We start from the raw sequence: 21,138 nt of genomic DNA, 5'->3' as shown, positions 1-21,138 counted from the left end.
AATTCATTTTAATTGCAGAAATTAACACTGAATTCCATGTCAAATGCATATAAAGAAAGAAATCTTGAACCAGTCCCACAGTGGAGGGGTAAGTGTATTTTACTTATCCCTTTTGCCAAGTCATTGTTGTTTACAAATGAAATCGTGATTAAACTGTTGTGAATCCTTGTATGTGATTTACGTCATACATATTGCCTTTTTAAAAGATGAAAAACATATTGAACATTTCCTCTATTTAACAATATATTCAATATCCATTGATTATGAAACATCGGTTGGTTTTAGAAATTCGCGTTCCGAGAAAGCGCAAGGGGCTAGTTTATTCACTCCAAACCTCCGGACAGAACACAAGGGCTCGTCACCATCCTTTTGTTTTCTTACTATATATGACCACCCCTACACTATAAAATACACAAAGTATTTTATAGTAAAGGGGTGGTCGCAGAGTAAGAAGACATACAGTCCGTGGTCCTGTGGACAGAAGACCAGAGAAGCGCTTTTCGCCGGTTGGCAGTACATATCATTTCGTTGAGATGATGCTGGCAATATTCAGGTACTGTTTATGTAGAGAATTAAACAGCAAGCTGCAACGCTAATTCATATCATCATACATGTAACGGGATATCGCCAGTAAGCTCTGTTGTTAACTATTTCACTGAGCTAGTCTTGGTAAATTCATTTCAGTCCGATGCTTTTTAGAATGATTTAAAATTTCTCATATTTATTTGCATAACCCACAGGCACCTGACGTTATATATATTTTTTCATAGTAAAACAATACATACCATCTACCTATTAATTGTGTGTGTGTGTGTGTGTGTGTGTGTGTGTTTGTAAGCCCTGTGAAGTTGGCCGAATACCAAGTTTACACACCAATCAACTTATCACCTGAAAATCAAATGGACACCCGAACTCAGGTGTTCAGTTGAAATAACGTCATTTTCGTGTTCCTCTCACTAAATTTCATCAGAAAAAATAAAAAAAATATGAGTGTTTCTTTGACACCAATTTCCTAATTTTTTTTACACAGTGTGTGTGAAATTTTATGCTCCATTTTCCCCCTTTACACAGAAAAATCTGCGCATGCGCAAATGTCATATCGGATGTTGTTTATAATGGCGGAAGTGAAATATGTTGTGACTTACAAGTGACCTCTTCCTTGAATATTTGATGTCACAGTGCTGTTTAAAGGTAAGTTTTTGAATTCTATGATTTAGTTTCGAATGATGGCTTTAAGAAATCAATTAATGATACACGTGTATCGCTTCTAAAGTCGTTTTAACAACAAATCACGAATGCATTTCCTTTTCTAAACTACGAGCTGGATAGATTCTATCTATTAACAACAAATTTACATTGTAAAACATTTATAATAGATAACTTTTGTACTAAAATCTTCATCATTTATTCCCACTTGCTTAAAACAACGACTTTACTTATATTGTAATATCGATAATGTGCTTTCATTATATCGTGTTTGTTTATTTAGACGATGTTAATAATTATCTACATTTAGATATATAAACATTGAAAAAAATGGGGATTATATAAGACCAAGGCGAAAGATAAAAATATATATATAAATACATGTATAACACTAGATCTAGACTCATTTCTTTATATTCATATGATTAACTTCTTCGGTTTCCAATGGAAACTTTCTACGGTCTGAAAGTAAGGAGAAAAAATTAAATTAGGAAAATATATACTAGGTATGTTTTAACAATGAGTTACAGGATTATTCTCGTAAAACTATGCTTCAATATAAAGTGTAAGTGTACGGTGATTTTGCCTGGTCAGACTATACAGCAAAACCATTCTATTGAAGTAATGTAATAATTATTCTATTTTGCATTTGTGTTTTCTTTTATGAACACCGCTTTACTATATGTCTAGTTCTTGAAGAAAATGAGCAATGTAGATATTTTTTTAAACAATGGATGAAAATCGATAGAGTACTTTCAAAATAGGTAACGGGTGCTTTCGTCCCTTGTGAATTTGCTACTAACTATTTTTGTTACAATACAATGTGCTTGTTTATTGGTCAAAAGAAGTTTTGGTGAACGTGTTCAAAGATCAGACAATTATAGAATATGAAAAATAAACAATGATATAAACATGAGACAGATACAAACAAGACAATGTTGTTATTTAATATAATCATTTTGAAGCAATGGATTCACTCACTCTGACTCTAAGTCTCGCTGATTATAAATCATATACATGCTGTGGAAACATGTAACACCAAATTTGTACATGTATCTCCACGTCATTCATAACAATTCATCAGCTTTATCTTTGAATAATGTAGTTCATATAGTAAATAGTATTTTTTTTTTGGGAGTGGGGTGGGGCTGAAGTTGTTGTTGTTAAAACACAAATAATGATAAGAATTTAAATTTTAGCATTTCATTAATCATATTTTTGAAGAAGGCAGAAGCTGTATTGCTTTAATATAAAAACAAAATTTTAAAGAAGCTCTAGAACAAAGTTATAGTAAACACGGTCAAATTGATATGTGTAGGTTTATTCATAGAGATATATATGCTAACACATGTACATACATGCCAGATTTACATGTAATTAACTACATCTGGACATGTCATACTAAGTTTTACTTTCTTGTTGTTTGACTACAAGTTTACTTTGTAAATTAAACAAAATTTAAAACGGAACAAAAAATTTAAATAGATATATATACACATATACATTGTACTTGTATATAAATTATAAACATCAAATGCAATGTTGTGTAACAATATACCAAGTTTTATCTCAACTTTACTTCTAAACAGCACTAAAATTGCAAAATATGAGAACAGAAGCTATTTTCCTCATCTAGTGTTTAATTTTATGGAATAAATATCATATTCGCTCTGAATAGAGACATAACTAACATAATATTATGCCTCTGTGTACATGTACAATTCTTCCATGCACTCTTAGAAAAAGGTAAGATGTAAAACGAAATTCTGAGCGTATATGAATAAATCACATCACGAAACTGATACCACCGCGATAATGTACAAGTAAGTATACATCAAAATAGTTAGGACAAAATGACCCGGGGCGAATCAGCCATTGGTCAAGACACCGTAAAACCTATATTTTCGAAGGAAGTCATGTGTTCGGAGATTATATATCAAATTAAGAGTCTGAGACAGTTGTTTTTCAGTGGTGAGTACATGATTCCTATTATAAGGTGGTCGTTCGTGTTTATAAATGTACAACACGTTGACAAAATTGCCTACAGCTGTTATTGTTAATTGTTCGAATTTTCTCCACAAGCTGTCACTTTGTTGTGGAACTCAAAGGATATAATTCTTATGTAATCTTGACCATGTTGACAAGATGCTACTTTTGTATGTTTAATATACGTGTAAATCATGCTAGGCCCGATAATTCAATGTAATTTAGTCTTTAATTTATTCAGTTAATAGTTTGTTTATACACGCAGGTGTTCTTGAAAATCCAATCTGTGGAAAGATGCATCTTTTGTTGATTATTAAAACAAGCACTGTCGCAGATACTGCTCAGTATTTTTCATCCTGATCCTATAAGTTGTGATATATTTTACATGTACCTTTTAGGACATTTAGGAAATAATTTCATGCATCTTTACATATAATTGATAAATAAATAAATAAATAATACTTTTCACTATCTTTACAGAAATAACTTGTGAAATTTTTTAAAAACTCTACTGACGTGCAACCAGTTCTTGCCAGTACATTGTGATGTTATTTTTCGTATATGATTTTATATGTTGATAAAGGACATCACAATGTAATGGCAAGAAATGATACTCGATGAGAACTGGTTGCACGCCAGTATACATGTATTTGCCGATATCAGAGAAATAAATCTAAACATGCAGTGTCACTGACATACCAGTATGTCGTAGCATAACAAATATCTTCCCTCTTCCAGTCAAATAAAATCAGTCAGTACTAGTAGAATAAGGAGCACTCCAAATCAGTTATGCATTGGATTAGATAATTGTATAATTATTTTAGTATAATTAATGTATTAATCATATCAGTATATTCATCTCACATCTTCGCAAGCCAAGGATTTATGATAAACCATTGCCTTGTGAAAAGGAGTAGAGTGGATCACAAATCCTTGACTTGAGAAGATGTCATCTCAAGGCATTTGTTTTTTTATTAATTATAATCTTTGATTGGCATGGGACAATGACATAACATGAAACAGGTAACATTTGATTTGCCTAAGATGATATGGACAGACCTCAATTATGTGTAAGCATCAGATTTAGAAAAAGGTATAAAGAGCTATGACATTTGCTAATGAATATTTTCATAACAATAACTTTTCAACTTATTTGAAATCATGCATCCGATGCGAATCTGCGAATAAGCAGAGTTTTTATAATTAATGCTTTTGGGTTTATTACATGGTGTTACTGTATGTGACATATATTACGCCTCCTGTCAGTTTGTCGCTATATATATATGACATTTATTTTCGCTTAGTATACAAAAGATTTATACAGCGTCAACATACTATTCCAAAATAGAGTACGGTATTGAACGCCATCGCTGCCTTATAGCATTAAACTTTAGGTGCATTATGGCGTTCCATAGCACGACAAATGTTTTCAATGAAAAACTTTCAAGCGCGACAGCAGATTTCGAAACACAACGCTGCAATCATTCCAGCTTGAAGTCCAACGCATCACCGCCACGCTATATTAGCCGATAATGAATGGACGGTGTCTATATATATAAAACGTAGATATATACGACTGACATCAAGCAATTAAAATTGTTAATCTTTCTAAAAACACTTCATTATTGACAGTAATTTTATAGTTAAAGTTTCTGATAAACTTTTGAACAAATTGATTGAACATTTGTCAAAGAAATTCTACATAGGGATCCCAAAAACGCTTTTTTAGATGACGCTTGATAATGAATGTATAAGAAAAAAATTCAATGAGATTTCGTCTGCTAAACATTTCGAGTTTTTTTACTAAGGTCAACTGCTCTCATTTCTTGAAAAGAACATATTAACCTTTGTTGACTTTTAATTGTACAACAACTTGTTGATTAAATAAACATTAATTGTACAACAACTTGTTGATTAAATAAACAATCAAATCAATTGATTAATTTGAAAAAACAAACGCTTACTTTTCCGGTGATTATTTTTAGGGACTAGTCAACACTCAAACGTCACAGCTACTTATAGCAAAGCACGTTGGTACATTTAACAGTCGGCATAATAATAACAATATAAGTATTGTGTTGTGCATGTATATACTTTGCCTAAAGAGTAATCAGGGTTTGATAGATAGTGCACGAGCCGGAGTCTACTTATTATATAAGTAGCATTATTTGATTTGAAAAGAGCCCACACAGTTTCAAATAAATATACGAGTACTTAACCATTGCTCGACTTAATTGCTCCAATGAATCAACTAAGCCAACCGAGTAAAATGAACATCCCTAAGACATATAAATCATTTATTACCTTTACCTGCATTTTACATTTTTAGAATTCTACCCTCAAAATCTGTATAACATATACCCGGTACTACAAAATAAGACATTCTGAAAAATACTTCAATATAAGTTAATTACTTACACATTTATTTTGAAGTTAATGTTTCAAATATGTTTGAAATAGGAATTACACAAAAAATCTGTTTTAATTTAATTATTTTTTTAAAAATTTAATTAAATGGTAAGGGAAAAAGTTTCAATGTTGACATGTATCCATTTATTTATTTGAACAGATTCATCAGTATGTGATATTTGCCCAAAGATGGATCTTAATACCCACATACTTGGACAAAGAATAGAGATTTTCATGGGATTTATCTCCAGAGGTCTAATGCAGAATAAAAATTAAGAGTCTGGACAGAAGCGAATGTGTATCAATGGACTAAACTTATCTTGAGCTGGTAAGTCAATTTCCAGAAATAGATTAAAACAAAGTTTTGATTAGAGTATTAATAGACATATATTATATGTAAGTACCGGTAAAGCAATATGTAGTCTTACTCTCTCAGTTTGTATGTCTGTCTGTCCATTAATGGCTCCCCCCCTCTCTCTCTCTCTCTTTCTCTCTCTCTCTCTCTCTCTCTCTCGTTAGCTTCCAATCAGAGAGCTTCAAAGCATTTCAATTTGTATAGCAGGTTTATGTAAACACTTTGAAAGTAATTTTCAACCAGTTACCTATATCTACCATTTCAATTACAAACAGACTGATTAAGGAATTTTGAATTACTCAGCATGCAACATTTTAATTAGTTTTCATATTTTTGATGCCCCCCCCCCCCCCCAAAAAAAAACTTTAATAAAGTACTTGTTAATTTTTATCAGCTAGATCAGCCTTATTTGAGTGCACCCAAGTGAACCCTGCAAGTTTTGTTTGCTATGACATGTACTTTTGTAAATTTTAAAAGAACTCTAAGATTTGGTATTTATATAAAATAATTAAAAATCAAAACTAATCTTAACTATAATTTTTTTTTCAAACTCATTTAAAATGTGGCAATCTTTTGTACACTACCTGTCCCCAACATTGATTTTTTTTTCAAAATAAACAATTTGAATTGGAAGTGAGAGGAAAAAATAGATTGATAATAAAGTAAGATAGGGAATATGCATAAATGGATAAAATAGCTTTTCAGAGTAAAATAATAAACATGTCATTTTGTTAAATTATTCTTAAAATTAATCACATTAATGCATTAAATTTAATTACTGTAACAGTCAAACTTCGTTATCTCAAACTAGATGGGACTGTTTAGATAGTTCTAGATATCCGAGTATTTGAGATATCGAGGGTGAAATACTTCAAAAAGTGGTTGGGACTTAAAAATTACTTCGACATATCCATTGTATTTGAAATATCAGTGTTTGACATACAGAAGTTTAACTGTATTAGCAAAATATACAAAGCTGAATTTTGATAAACACATGCACCTTTTTTATAATGTGATTATTTATTGAATGATTGATGATAAATTGATGATTTTGAGCAATCAAACTATAAGCATTGCATGTATAATATAAGTATTTGACAGAAGAAAACAACCTGTTAAAATAAAAAATTGTTATCAGCTTAAATGCTCAACCAATCACAGAACAGCTTGGTTTAACATCAGTTGTGTATGTACATGTATGTTTAATTATCAATGCTATGAAATCCACATATTGTCCAAAATTTGAAATGCTGCTTCCTAACATAATTCCCAAGAGAGAGAGAGAGAGAGAGAGAGAGAGAGAGAGAGAGAGAGAGAGAGAGAGAGAGAGAATATGACTGACATGTACAAAAACAGATAGGGGACTATAAACGCAGGTATGTTAAGGCTTCCGGATTTAACGTAGCTCTCGGGTTTGCTGATGTCACAATAGAATTTAACGTAAAGTGTTGACCATCAATCGGTCATAGCAAACCCATACATTTTTTTTTTAAATGACAAATGATCCTTAAAAACATAAAAGGAAATATCTCAAAAAGCTTTCATGTAGTTCATATAAACATTTATAATTATCACATGCTAACAATTTAAAGAGGTGACATACATTGTTACATTTTGTTTAATAAGGTATAACTCTTCTATTTAAAATCATATTTTATAGACAAGAAAATAAATTGAATCGTATGCATAAGCTTCGCTTCTTTTACAAGTATAACTTCTGTATTTTCAACCACTGATCTAACTAGAGGTTCTATTAAAATTTATTTGGCTTTAGCTAATTAATGTATGCCATTACAAACTGATTATGACAAGAGTTGTATGGTAATTAATTTTGCATTTATTGACTCGGAGTATTATGAAAAGAAAAATAGCCATTGTTGATTTGTTCTTCTCTTCACAACCTTACATCATATATAATTGCATATGTGCATTCAATAAAATCATAGTAATGTCCAATTAGTATTTATATGTTCTGATGATGAGTAAATAAGCTAGTCTTGTCAATCAACTCATTTTTATTTTTTGGTTCTCGGATGTAAGACAATGACAATGAACTTTATTCTCATAACTGAATTTACAGTGTAGAGAAAAAACATATGTACAGTATGTACAAACTACAATATATATAATAAATGAAAATCAATGGTACATGCATGATGAAGGGATAACAGCTAACTCTCTCAAATATAGTATCTAATATAGTTTACAAATATTGGTAAGTTGGTTTATGTTTGTGATATTAAACAGTTTTTCAAATTTTACAGCATTTGGATTTGTTATGAAATATTTTGGTAAACATCTAACCCTTGAATTGGATATATATACATCAGTACATTTGAAAAGGTAGTGAAATTCATCCCTAAGAAAATGATGACTTCGGGCTTACGTTATGATGATAATATAGGGTTTTGCAAAATCTTTTCAATCTTTGAAGTTGTTTTGCAAAAAATTGGCCGAGAACACATATTGATTATTGTTTATGAATTGATTCAACATTATCTCTTCTGTTGTTGGGTTGAGAAAAATTAAGTTTGTCTAAACCGTTTAAAAGTTTGAATCGTAGTTCTGAAATGTGTTTTCTGTTTAAGATATGCAATTTACTATATATTTCATTGAAATGACATTGCTTGATTTTATCACGGACACTGTGTTTGAAACATTATAACCATGCAGGCAAATCTTAGATAAATTTTAGAAATTAAAAATTATGAAACCAATGGATCATGCAGACAAATTTTTAGGGAAGGCTTTCTCACAAGCAGTAAACCTGCGAGCTACGTACCTGAAGTCACTTGTATGTACTTCATACGATATGATGTCATAGTTAACTTTTAAACGTCACGATCTGCATTCCTTTTGATAGTTCTCATGGATTTAATGTATTAATAGTTACAAACTTATAATAGAATCATACATTATTAAGTGAAATATATTGTGACAATAATAAAACCACTGATTTCCTTTACACAGACGCTGTTGTTGATACTGATGATATTATCAATATTTATTATGCATGATTTTTATTGATTTCACATGTAGAAATGCACAAAAAGTGTATCATACAATCCACAGCAGTCAACTATAGCCTCTGCATTCTTATTCATTCACAACAAAATTTATGACAACATTATGATAAATAATATTTCACAATATTTAACCAGAAAACAATTTTTTAAAATTTTGGAAATGTTTAAAATTTAAAAGCCACAGAAAGATTTGAACTCATGACTTACAGGTTAGTAGTTAATGCTCTAACTAATTGCACTATGCTGTTAGATAACAATTTCGGGGGGGAAGAATCTTACTTAATTTATTGTTCATTTTGATCAGAAATATGCCAGATTAAAGGAGGTGTCCCATACCACCTTACGGTGTTATTGGACATCTGTCAGTATTAAAAGTATATAATTATAATACTTTCACCGGTTTAGAATTTTCAAATTTTATGATATTTAACCAAAATATATGTTTTAAAAAAGTTAACCATCTAACCGCCCACTACGCCATGCTGTTAGGTGGCAATTTGGGAAAAAACTATAGAAAAAGTACATCACAACATGAAAGTGTCCCATACCACCTTAAGTCTTGATTTACATCGGATGTAGAGTAAATACTACATGTACAAGTGTACAGCTTTTTTATGAAAGAGGCTGCTTATACCTCTAGCTATTCTAAAAGTTGGCAGTTCTGTACTGATTTGTATGCAGCTTGGTATATACATATAGTCTTATATTTACTTGTATATATATAACATGTTATAAAGCAAATTTAAGTGTACTGCCTTTCATGTACATGTACCACTTAGTACATAAAAATAACATTTTAAGAACTATTAAATGCATGTAAAATAATGCAATATGTTTGTGAAATACTGATTGATTATAATATTGATTTTTGTAATTTTTTTATGTTCTAGGTACCGGTTTTCTAAGCAACAATGTTGGTAGGCGACAGTGGCCCACTGTCTCAGTTTTGCCACAGTCCAGGGTCAGCACCAAGCTACATGTATAGGACTCCTACCTAATTACTAAAATTATCTTTATGAAGAAAATTTACAAGACTTTTTGATGACTGGGAAGACATATTAAATCTGATTGAATTTACACACTTGATTGATTAGCTTTGTCAACACAATAGCCAAATATAAACTAGTATACTATTTTAGCATTATTTAACAAGTATAAGTCAGACAGTTTAGAATTTTATGATCCTATAGTAAAGGAAAAATTACAGTGTTTAGATATATTCAATTCATCTCAGTTGTTCTTAATGCATATGCATGTACATGTATAAATACATGTATATGACTTTTTTTAATAAAGTATACATATATAGCTGATGTAATGACATTGATATAATCAGAATTGATATGTGTATAGGTATTCTGTATTGCTTTATCTAGGTTGGATCTTGAAAGCATGTGTATGGTACACTGTATCATAAAGATGATTTTTTCATTCTTTGTTTACAGTTATTGTCATAAAGGGCATATGAACAGATTTTTTTTCTTTGACTCCTTTTACTTATATATATATATATATATATATATATATATATATATATATATATATATATATATATATATATATATATATATATATATATATATATATATATATATATATATATATATATATATATATATATATATATATATTGTAGTCTCCTGGGGCCATAATACAAACACCTAGTAACAATATTGTTTGAATTATATATACCGTAGATGGGTTTCTGAGTGCACTGATTTACTTGTACTCATCCATGTACATGTACAAATACAATTGCATTTTGTATATGTTTGTGCATTTGCTGATAATTTCAAGCACCATAAAATCTGTTGTATTAATTCATTTTGTAAACTGCAGCATATTTTGACAGGTGGGGTATCGTTACATAATTATGTACTAGAAAAATGTATACGGTATATCCCATTTCATTTTCTTGAGCGGAAGGGGGGGGGGGGGGGGGGTCAGTGCCTATATGCACATAACTATTCTACGTTAATAAGTTTGCATTTTACACTTACCCTACAGACTACCACCCCTCTGTAATTATTTTTGTTCATGATCGAATATTAATTCATATACATGTACCAATTGATTCAATAAATGTAAATGATACTTGCTATCTTTGTTATTGCTATACATGTGTATATATAGGAGGTAGTTTGCTCTGTGGTCCTGGATACAAAGCAAAGGTTGAGAGGTGTACATGGAAGCATTTGAAAAAAAGAAGGAGGCACTAATCAAATAGTTTACTAATGTTTTGCAAAAAGATACTAGTGGATTAACGATAAACTCTCTGAGTTTACATGGACTATAGTATAGGACAGATTTGATGTGAGAGACTGAGAGATGACACGAAGCAAATTTATAAAAAATTCAAGCTTCCTTTTATCGCAAAAAAACCCAGAACGGAATAGAGGGGGTGAAAATACTTAATATCGTAGACTCTTTTCGTTAAGAATTAAAAATCAAAGGGGATTCAACATTTCGCATTGAAAAATAGTTTGTATCTCCTCTCTTATAGGATATAAAAAATAGAAGGTTCTCGATATATCGCAAACATAATTTTTTCAAAAGACATTCTACAGCAGGAATTGAATCCTACATGTAAAACGGACATTTTTTTTAAATCTCAAAATTCAATATTTGATTTGATGGTTCAATATTTCAAGCGATATTACTGTTGGATTCATATGCAATGTATATGCCACTAGCATTGCGTTCCTTATGTGTAGGTCTCAAACGTACATGTACATATCCAGTGAAGGGGGCACATGTAGCGGTAAATATCACAACCTCTGAAACAAATCGGCAGTACATGTATCAAGGTTGCATATTGTTTGGAGCATTATCCTGTCTGAATATGTCCTGTTAAATATTAAGTAGGTGTATATGTTTCAGCTCTTGTATGTTGATGGAATTTCATAATGAGGACGGACTATTTTTAAAATTAAATTGAACTAGGAATTTTAATAAGCAATATTAATGGGCCCTTACATGTACATGTTTATCGGTTCCAAGAGGTATCAATTATCTTCCACATGATCTTTTTATAAAAGTAAAGATTACATGCAATTTTTTTTTTAGTTTTCTAGGTTTTCAAGGTATATCATACATACATACATACATACATACATACATGTACATGTATATACAATGTATCCTGGTGGTGTACTCTGTCAAATGACCAGACGAGACATCAAACACAACCGCATTAACACTGGTATGATTTCATCAAAAGACGGATTTAATTCCTCTGTATAACTTATCTGACCAAATTTGGAATGCGTATGCATCTTTGCGATTTTCTTTCGACGTGTTAATCTAGCGTTCAACATTTATTTTACGAGTGGGGATCGCATCAGCTTTTTATTTTGCTTATGCAAATTAGTGTGTGGTTGAGAGAATGTATAGATGATCAGTTGAACGTGTGTAAAAGACTAGCATATTTGGGGTGTTTATGTAGCCGTTGAAGTCAAATTGAAAACAATAACAACATGATTTAACGGGTTTTACTCTTACGATGTTTTTTTAAAGGCTGAGTATCACATTTAATTTGAAATAAAATAACGATACTTCATGATATTTTGAAACAAGATATCGATGATCATGATATACATGATATACATGTATCAAGTTCTTATTACACTGTGTGTTAAGTTTCCCGTAACTTTCTTTTCATTTAAAAGGAGAAAATGTTTACTATAACAATAATATCCTTTGTAACATATCTAACTGTCTAGCTCATAGGAAAGCAAAAGCGTCGGAACCGAGGGGAGCCCCCCCCCCCCCCCCACACACACTTTTTTTGCCAAGTTTGACATAACTATCAGGCACGTAGCATCAGGGAGGTGCTAAAGTATCACAAATCTGCTCGCCTCCCCCACAGTTTTGGTAGCATGTAAGGAATAGAGGTGAAAATAAGGAAATTAAGAGTGATATTGAAAATGGCTGTGATAGTTGAACTACCTCCCCCCCCCCCCCCCCCCCCCCCCCCCATACACGGATTAGAAATTTAATGATTTGGGGATACTTTTAAATTTAACGTGTTAAAATATTTTTGCTTCTGATGAAAAGTAAAGTCCCCCTTTCAATTTGTTTCCGACGCCACTGGAAAATTGAAGCAAATTTAATTTATTTGTGTTATTTCTTATAAACGTTGTTGTTCAATGCTTTAAAAATTCTGCTTAATCCTTATAACACTCGTGCTTAATACATACGGAAAATATCGAAGAAATCAAATAATAAATGTATCAATGTAAATAATCAACTCCGTTTGAATTACAATCCTTAAAACGCAATTACTCTCATATGTTTGATTTAGCTCACAATTCGCTCATCGTGCGAATTATTTGCCGTGCGCTCAAGCGCGTTCAACTTCCGCTTTTTGTGCTCTTTGCTTTAATTGCGCTCACATACACCTGGTGTTGAAATACATGTATATTTTAATAAGTAAAATGTCGTTAATGTACTACAAAAATAACATCGTCGTGGATTGAATAAAAAAGCTGGTAGCCCGTACAAGTCATTTCCTCATGCTTTTGTAAAGGTACCGACTGTCAACCACGCCTGTGAACACAGGTACACAGAACTGGACTATTGTATTTTTACCAAAAAAATTGGGAATTTTTTTCGTTGTTACATGTTACATTAAATTGTTTCTAATATATTTACATATACTTCATTGTTTATTCTAACCTATGAAACTTACATTGGACATAAAAAGCGATAATTGCATGCACTGGCGGAAATTGACCCCGACCAATACATGTATTACATCTGCGGCCCTATGCTCCCCAAGGAGCGAACAGGAATAAGTCAATAAGTCAAGTCAGTCAATACATGTATTTTGCATAATTAAGAATTACAATAAGGAAAATTATTTAGACCAGGAAAGCGTGTAATTTTATTAACTCTGTTTTAATTTTTATGCCTATATTTGCGGCTAATTTCCCCGACGCTATGGTATTTATTCTAATAATGATAGCACGTTTCTTAATCAATATAAAAAGGTTTGATATCTTAAGAAGGTATGGAAATAAGGCGAACACATTACCTACAGTGAATAAGATACTGTAAAACAAGAATATCAACGAACTGATAATTCTTTCAAATATTCGCATTTAAGTTTGCGCTTGCGTTTGCGCTCAGTTCGCCCTTCACCGTATTCCAACAATGTTTCAAGAGGTCTTTAACGGTATGGAAAATTATCAAATCTTTGAGTTGTTCATAAATCAGAGATCGTTAAACGATTTGTTATTGAAGTTTTAAGTTGTGTGTGGGTTTGAGAAATTGAATTGATGATTGTGTTAATGGTGTTTAATTGAACGTGTGTAAAAGAAGGCTCATTTGAAAGTGTAACTTTATTTTCGAAATTTGCGCAGTCAGATGGATGTTCATGTACCTGACAATAGTATGACCGAAATTTTATTCATTAAATCTAAAGCTCATATTTTTGCTAAAATATGCAAATGAATGAAGACAACCCCAAAAGCTTTAAAATGTATTATTGTCAATATACAAGATGGGGATAACTTCCGATTCCGAAATAGTCGGTACAAACCTGTCATCTTCAATTCAATATGCGTTCACGGTTCACTTTGCACTTGCGATTGCGCTCCATGCGCGGATCTAGAGGGGGCCGGGGGGGGGGGTGTCTAGGTATACTACGCCTCCACCCCTCCTACAGATTAGGAATTTCATGATTTTGGGAATAAGTTTCTTTTTAGTTTTTTTTTTTTTGGCTTGATGAGTAGTGTAGCTCCCAAGTTTCAATTCGGACCCCCCCCCCCCCCCTACCTGGAAAAAATTTCTGGATCCGCGCATGCGCTCAGTTCAGAGTCTGCATTCAATCGCCATTCATTATCAACGCTTTTCATATTCTGTTCAGTCATCGGTCACCGATCGCTCTGCATTCGCTCATCGATACTCACCGTTTGCTCAAAGTGCAAGTGGGAACGTGGAACATTTCACGGGATGTATACGGTACATAGGCGTCAGGACACCGAGGGAGGGGCTGGGGAGAGGGCTCCCCCCAACCATATTTTTGCAAAGTTATACCTAACCAGAACCAAAGACCATTTTGTTTGCTTGTCAAGATTTTTGTATAGGTCTATCCTCCTTTCAATTTGCTTACGACGCCACCGTGGTAGATGCATTGCTCTTTGGTTCGTAACACAAAGTGGATTCAAACAATTGTTTAGGTTAATCATCGATATTGTTTTTTAGCGTGAGATATTTCAAAATATGTCTTGTACTGGAATTGTGGGTTATTAGTGTTCAGTTGAAAGTGTGTAAAAGAGGTGCTCATTTGGAAGTGGTAATTTGTCTCATAATTTACCCAAAACAACTTGGAATATTTAGATTTTGCATGTACCGGTAAACAATTCACAGTCTGGTATAGACAATGAAATAGATAATCCAGATTATTACTTAAATCAAAGGCTTTTTAATAAGATTGCATGCATTTAAACGATGTTTGGCTGAACGTGTGTAAACGTGGTGCTTTTTTCATAATTTACCCAAGTCAAAGTCAAAATAGAAACATTTTGTATTTGCATTATATTCATATGTCTTAGATATGCGTTTTATAACGTGAGAAAATCTGAAAACGACTCACAGTCTAAAATGAGCAATCGATTGGATAAACCTGGATATGGCCGATTTTTTTTCATTAAAATCCAAAACCCATATTCTTGTTTAATTCCGTAAATAAAACAAAACACAACACAATGTTTTATCTCTTTTCTTGTTTTATTGCAGTCTTAGAATAATACCCGAATTATTTTGAACAATTTCGCTTATCTTGCATTCTCTGTGCAATAAAGGATTACTTTGCCGTGCGTTTGCGCTTAGTTCACGGTCTGCCTTCGTTACCGTTTACCAACCGCTCATTAAATTCAGTTAAGCGTTTAAACATTGTGTGCTCACTGTAAGTTTAAAGTTTGTTCAATACTGCTTACAGCTCAAATGGGCAAGTACAAGCTCATTAAATGTTTATTTACGGAACGGCCTTCGATATTTGGTTCAAAACTGAGCATCTATCGTTTCATATTTGATTGATACATTTGTTTAATAAAATATCATCGATATTTAAAATGAAATATTATAATGGTAGGGAAATATTTTGGAACGTTAATTCGTTCAATGAAAGTAGCGAGTTTAGTTTTGCTCCCCAATATCTTCAAATCCCATGTATCTATCATCTATTAGTAATCAATAATTGCTTCATTTTTTCTTAAAGCAACAAACATCATTTGATAAAAGTAGCAAGTAGCGAAATGTTCTTATTATTTTGTTTTAAAGATATTCAATATTGGATGATACATCTATCAAATGAAAAGCAAGTGTGGCAAACAAAAATTGTCAATGATTTATTGGAGAGAATACTGACGCATTCTCATATGTAATATATGTAATGAGGCAGCGATATTTATCTGTTCACATGGTTACATGTGTTTGCATATAAAACGAATATTTTCAGGCATCTTATGAGTTTGTGTGGAGCTTAAAGCAGTGGATTATTTAGCTATATAATTTCTGTCATGCAATTTCAATGATTTCATTGATGATGAATAGGTTTGATGTTGAAGTGTTCAGTTGTGAGCGTGTACCTGAGGACTGTGTGTGAGGTGATCAGTTGAACGTGTGTAAAAGAGGTGCTCATTTGGAAGTGTAAATTTATTTTGTCATTTTCCCAAAGTTAATTGGGAACTTTGCATTATATTCACATGCAATGAGTATGGTTAAGTCGGTACACGATACCCAGTCTAATTTGAACAATTAATCCTGATTATTATTGAAGTCAGAAGTATTTTTATTACACTGCAAATGAATGGTGTTCAGTTGAACGTGCATAAAAGTGATGCCCATTTGAAAGTGTAACTTTGTTCACAATTCACTCAAGTCTGAGTCAAAATAGACACAGTTTGTATTAAATTTTGCATTACATCAATATGCCTCGAATATCCTTTTCCAACTTAAGAAAATCAATCTGCGAACGACGCAGTCTATATGAACATTCGAATGGATAAATTTGGGTTAGCCGAATTTCATTTATTAACTCAAAAACACATTTTCTCGTTTAATTCCGTAAATAAAACAAAACGAAACTTAAGTTTTATCTGTTTTCTTGATAAATAATTGTAATCTGGAAATAATTCCCGAATTATTATGAACAAATCACTCATCTTGTTTTATTCACTGTGCGTTAGAGGTTCACTTTGCGCTTACATGTACATTTGCGCTTAGTTCACAGTCTGCCTTCGGTCACCGTTTACCAACCGCTCATCAAATTCCGTTCATCGTTTAAGAATTGTGTGCTCATCGTAAGTTTAAAGTTTGTTCACTGCTGCTCACAGCTCAAATGGGCAAGTAAAATGTTTTAGGGACTGCACATGTCTACGACACGGCCATCGATGATTGGTTTTATACATCTTTAGTTTTATATTTGATTGATACAATTGTTTAGTAATATCATCGATATTTAAAATGAAATATTATAATGGTAGGGAAATGTTTTGTTACGTTAATTCGTTCAATTAAAGTAGCGAGTTTAGTATCTCTCCCCAGTATCTTTAAATTCTATCTGAATCAACTAATCAGGATTTGCTTTATCTTTTTCAAGGCAACAAACTTCATTTGATAAAAGTAGCGAAATGTTCTTAATATTTTGTTTTAAAGATATTCAATATTGGATGATACATCTATCAAATGAAAAAAAAAAACCATACATGACAAAAACAAACATATGTCAATAATCTTTTTGAGGAATAACTCATTCCCATATGTAATGAGGCAGCGATATTAATCTGTTCACATGGTTACATGTGTTTGCATATAAAACGAATATTTTCGGGCATCTTATGAGTTTGTGTGGAGCTTAAAGCAGTGGATTATTTAGCTATATAATATATGTCATGCAATTTCAATGATTTCATTGATGATGAATAGGTTTGATGTTGAAGTGTTCAGTTGTGAGCGTGTACCTGAGGACTGTGTGTGAGGTGATCAGTTGAACGTGTGTAAAAGAGGTGCTCATTTGGAAGTGTAAATTTATTTTGTCATTTTCCCAAAGTTAATTGGGAATTTTGCATTATATTCACATGCAATGAGTATGGTTAAGTCGGTACACGATTCCTAGTCTAATTTGAAAATCTGAATGGATTATCCTTATAATCATAATAGTCAGAAGCATTTTAATTACACTGCAAATGAATAGTGTTCAGTTGAACGTGTGTAAAAGTGATGCCCATTTGAAAGTGTAACTTTGTTCACAATTCACTCAAGTCAAAGTCAACATAGGAATATTTTGTATTTGCATTACATCAATATATCATTACTGTAATGAAAAAACCCTGAGACTATAAAAAAAACCTGAGGAAACCCTGAGTGGCACTGAGAAAACCCTGAGAGACCCTGAGGTCGGCACTGAGAATACTGCTGTAACCCTGAGAGACCCTGAGGTAGGCACTGAGGGTACTGAGGAAGAGCTGAGAGACCCTGAGGTCGGCACTGAGGGTACTGAGAAAACCCTGAGAAACCCTGAGGTCGGCACTTAATACGAAAATTTAAAAAATCCTTCATTATTCAACAATTGGCGTAATCATAGTTAAAAATAAATATAAACATTAGTAACATTGCATTCGTTTGGTATAATTTTTTTTTAAATGATGCAATTGCATATGATCAGACTTTCTCATTTAAAAAGCATCTTTAATTAATTGTAAACAGAAAGGATGAGTATGTATTCTGTACTAATTCTATGTACATTGTATACTGGTTAACATGCCAAAAGCAAGGGACCTCATGTTTTAATTAAATACTAGTAAATTTATCCTTTAAAAATTTAAAAAAGCCGCTTACATTTAAAGTATTCTTCCGAAATGAAATAGTAGTCGGCCGTAAAATGTAATGTTTTTAAAATAAAAAATCGTGTCCATTTTTATTCATTTTATTAACTATTTTAGTCGCCCTAACAGAACATAATTGACTAAAGAGCATTCATAGGTTCAATTACCGGTATTTCTAATTTGAAACAAGACAGCGTAGATGTATTTTGATATATATCATATTTAACATATTCTTGTACAGTATGGGGGAAAAATAGATCGGTAAACTATTTTAATGCTTAGACAGTAAAATGGTGTGAGGTGTTAAAAATAACTCTCTCTCTCTCTCTCTCTCTCTCTCTCTCTCTCTCTCTCTCTCTCTCTCTCTCTCTCTCTCTCTCTCTCTCTCTCTCTCGTAGGTAGGGAAAACGAAATAGAACTTCATTTAAAAACCCGAATAAAATATGGAATGAACTGATTTTGATCGCTATTACAATACATATTTCCTAAATCCCGATTTTGAGCGATCACTTTATAAATGTAGTCCTTGTTCAAAATTCATATCCTTTACTATGATTTGATTTCCATGTAGACCCGGGCGAAATCACTTTTTATATTTACATAAAATCTCAAACTCCTTTGTTTTACGGTGTAATTCCGGTGAACCGTAATTCCCCGCCGTTTGCAGCTGTTTATTTTGATACTACAAGACATATACACAGGTGTTACTTCCGAGGTTTTTCTTGATCCCAGAAAAACAAAAGAATGTGTTCTGTACTTATACACAAAGGAGACAATACATCGTATATCATACACAGTACTTTATATCATGGACTTCGTATCAGAGACAAGACAATCAATGATCAATAAAAATTGAAATACACGATTTTAAACACTGGCAATATTACCGCATGCTACATTTAGAAGTACTTAACATATATAAAGTATTTGTACAAGAGAGAGAGAGAGAGAGAGAGAGAGAGAGAGAGAGAGAGAGAGAGAGAGAGCGTTGTAGGGTACTTCGTATTGGGGCGGCGAATTATTTAGTCGAAGACCTGGGGGGGGGGGGGGGCTTGGGTTAACCGGATTTGACTTGAAATGAAGAATTTTTACGATGTGTCTAATTTACTAATTCTTACAACACTCCCCTTCATTGTACAACACTTGCATATAGACGCAAGATATATCGCAAGATTCGATGCATTTATATCGCTCAACGGTCGCTCCGAATCGTTCGTATTTCATAGAGTACTTTTTCATATGCGATTAGTTTGGCTAACTATATCTATTTTTTGGGTCGCTTGAATATTTTGTCGCTTCAGCTCGTGCGCCAACTGTGAAAGGGGCTTTAATTTTGAAGGTTTAATTTTTTAGGGGCTTTACAGGTATACGGAATGGCCATCAATGTTCTATTCATTTTCTTTATTTTTCCATATTAGGTTGATACATTTGTTTAATGTTATCATTGATATTTAAATTGAGATATTAATTTGCAAATGTTTTTAAAAAGTTACATAATATAGTAAATGAAAGTGAATTCTATCATGTATCAAATTCTTTGTGAAAAGAGACAAATGTTTATATACAGATGTTGCTAATGAAAAACAAATACATTTTCTAAGACTACATGTATGTAGGGAGCATGAACGAGTACACATACATATAGTCAGCTCTTAATGTTGTTAATGCAATATTTGACTTTCCAAGAAGCGCAGTTGACAATGCACTTGCTTATCACCGCTGCGACCTGAGTTCGATCCCCATGATCGACAGTGTTTGGACGTGAAAGGGTATGGCGGTCGCCCGCTTGGACATGTGGGTTTTCTCTGGGCACTCCGGCTTCCTCCCACGTCAATTATCCACTCATGCTTACATCCGTGCCAACAGATAATGATATAAATTGTTTATCAATTGTTGTAAAATAAATAAAGTTCATTTTAATGCAATACTCTGGAATATATGTGATATAGAGATTTTGGACGAGTTTTAATGGGGTGTTCAATTGAATGGGTGTGTATGGATTTGTGGAGTTGTATTGAAAGTGTGTATAAAAGATGTTCACTTGAACGTGTGTTTAAGAGGTGTTCAATTGGATGTGTAAATCTAGTGTTTATTTAGCAGGCGCCAAGTCAAGGTAAAGAAAAGTAAAAATAGAAGAAATAGCAACCGATAATAACAATCCTGAAACAAAAATGAGTTCAATGGTGTTTTTCGTTTTTAATTTGAGTGAGTACAAATGATAGTGTCCATTTGGAGGGTGGGGAATGCAGGTGTTGGATTGGCACCGCTTACACGTATGTGTGTGTGTGTGTGTGTGTGTGTGTATTATTATGAGAAAAACCATCTA

At 32.5% G+C, this 21,138-nt stretch overlaps 1 long non-coding RNA gene across 2 annotated transcripts; it reads left to right on the top strand.

The window, feature by feature from the left end:
• The first annotated feature begins 815 nt into the window (after positions 1-815).
• On the top strand, positions 816-11,076 carry LOC128167980 (uncharacterized). Of its 2 annotated transcripts, none has more exons than XR_008241278.1 (3): positions 816-1,191; positions 5,762-5,929; positions 9,873-11,076. It is a non-coding gene; the product is annotated as an uncharacterized LOC128167980 (long non-coding RNA). The 2 variants fall into 2 exon arrangements; XR_008241277.1 differs by lacking the exon at positions 816-1,191 and adding an exon at positions 1,388-3,177.
• Positions 11,077-21,138: the final 10,062 nt, after the last annotated feature.

The sequence above is a fragment of the Crassostrea angulata genome, chromosome 10 (assembly GCF_025612915.1).
Source record: "Crassostrea angulata isolate pt1a10 chromosome 10, ASM2561291v2, whole genome shotgun sequence".
Classification (NCBI taxonomy): Eukaryota; Metazoa; Mollusca; class Bivalvia; order Ostreida; family Ostreidae; genus Magallana; species Magallana angulata.
This window is presented reverse-complemented; position numbering and strand designations above follow the sequence as displayed.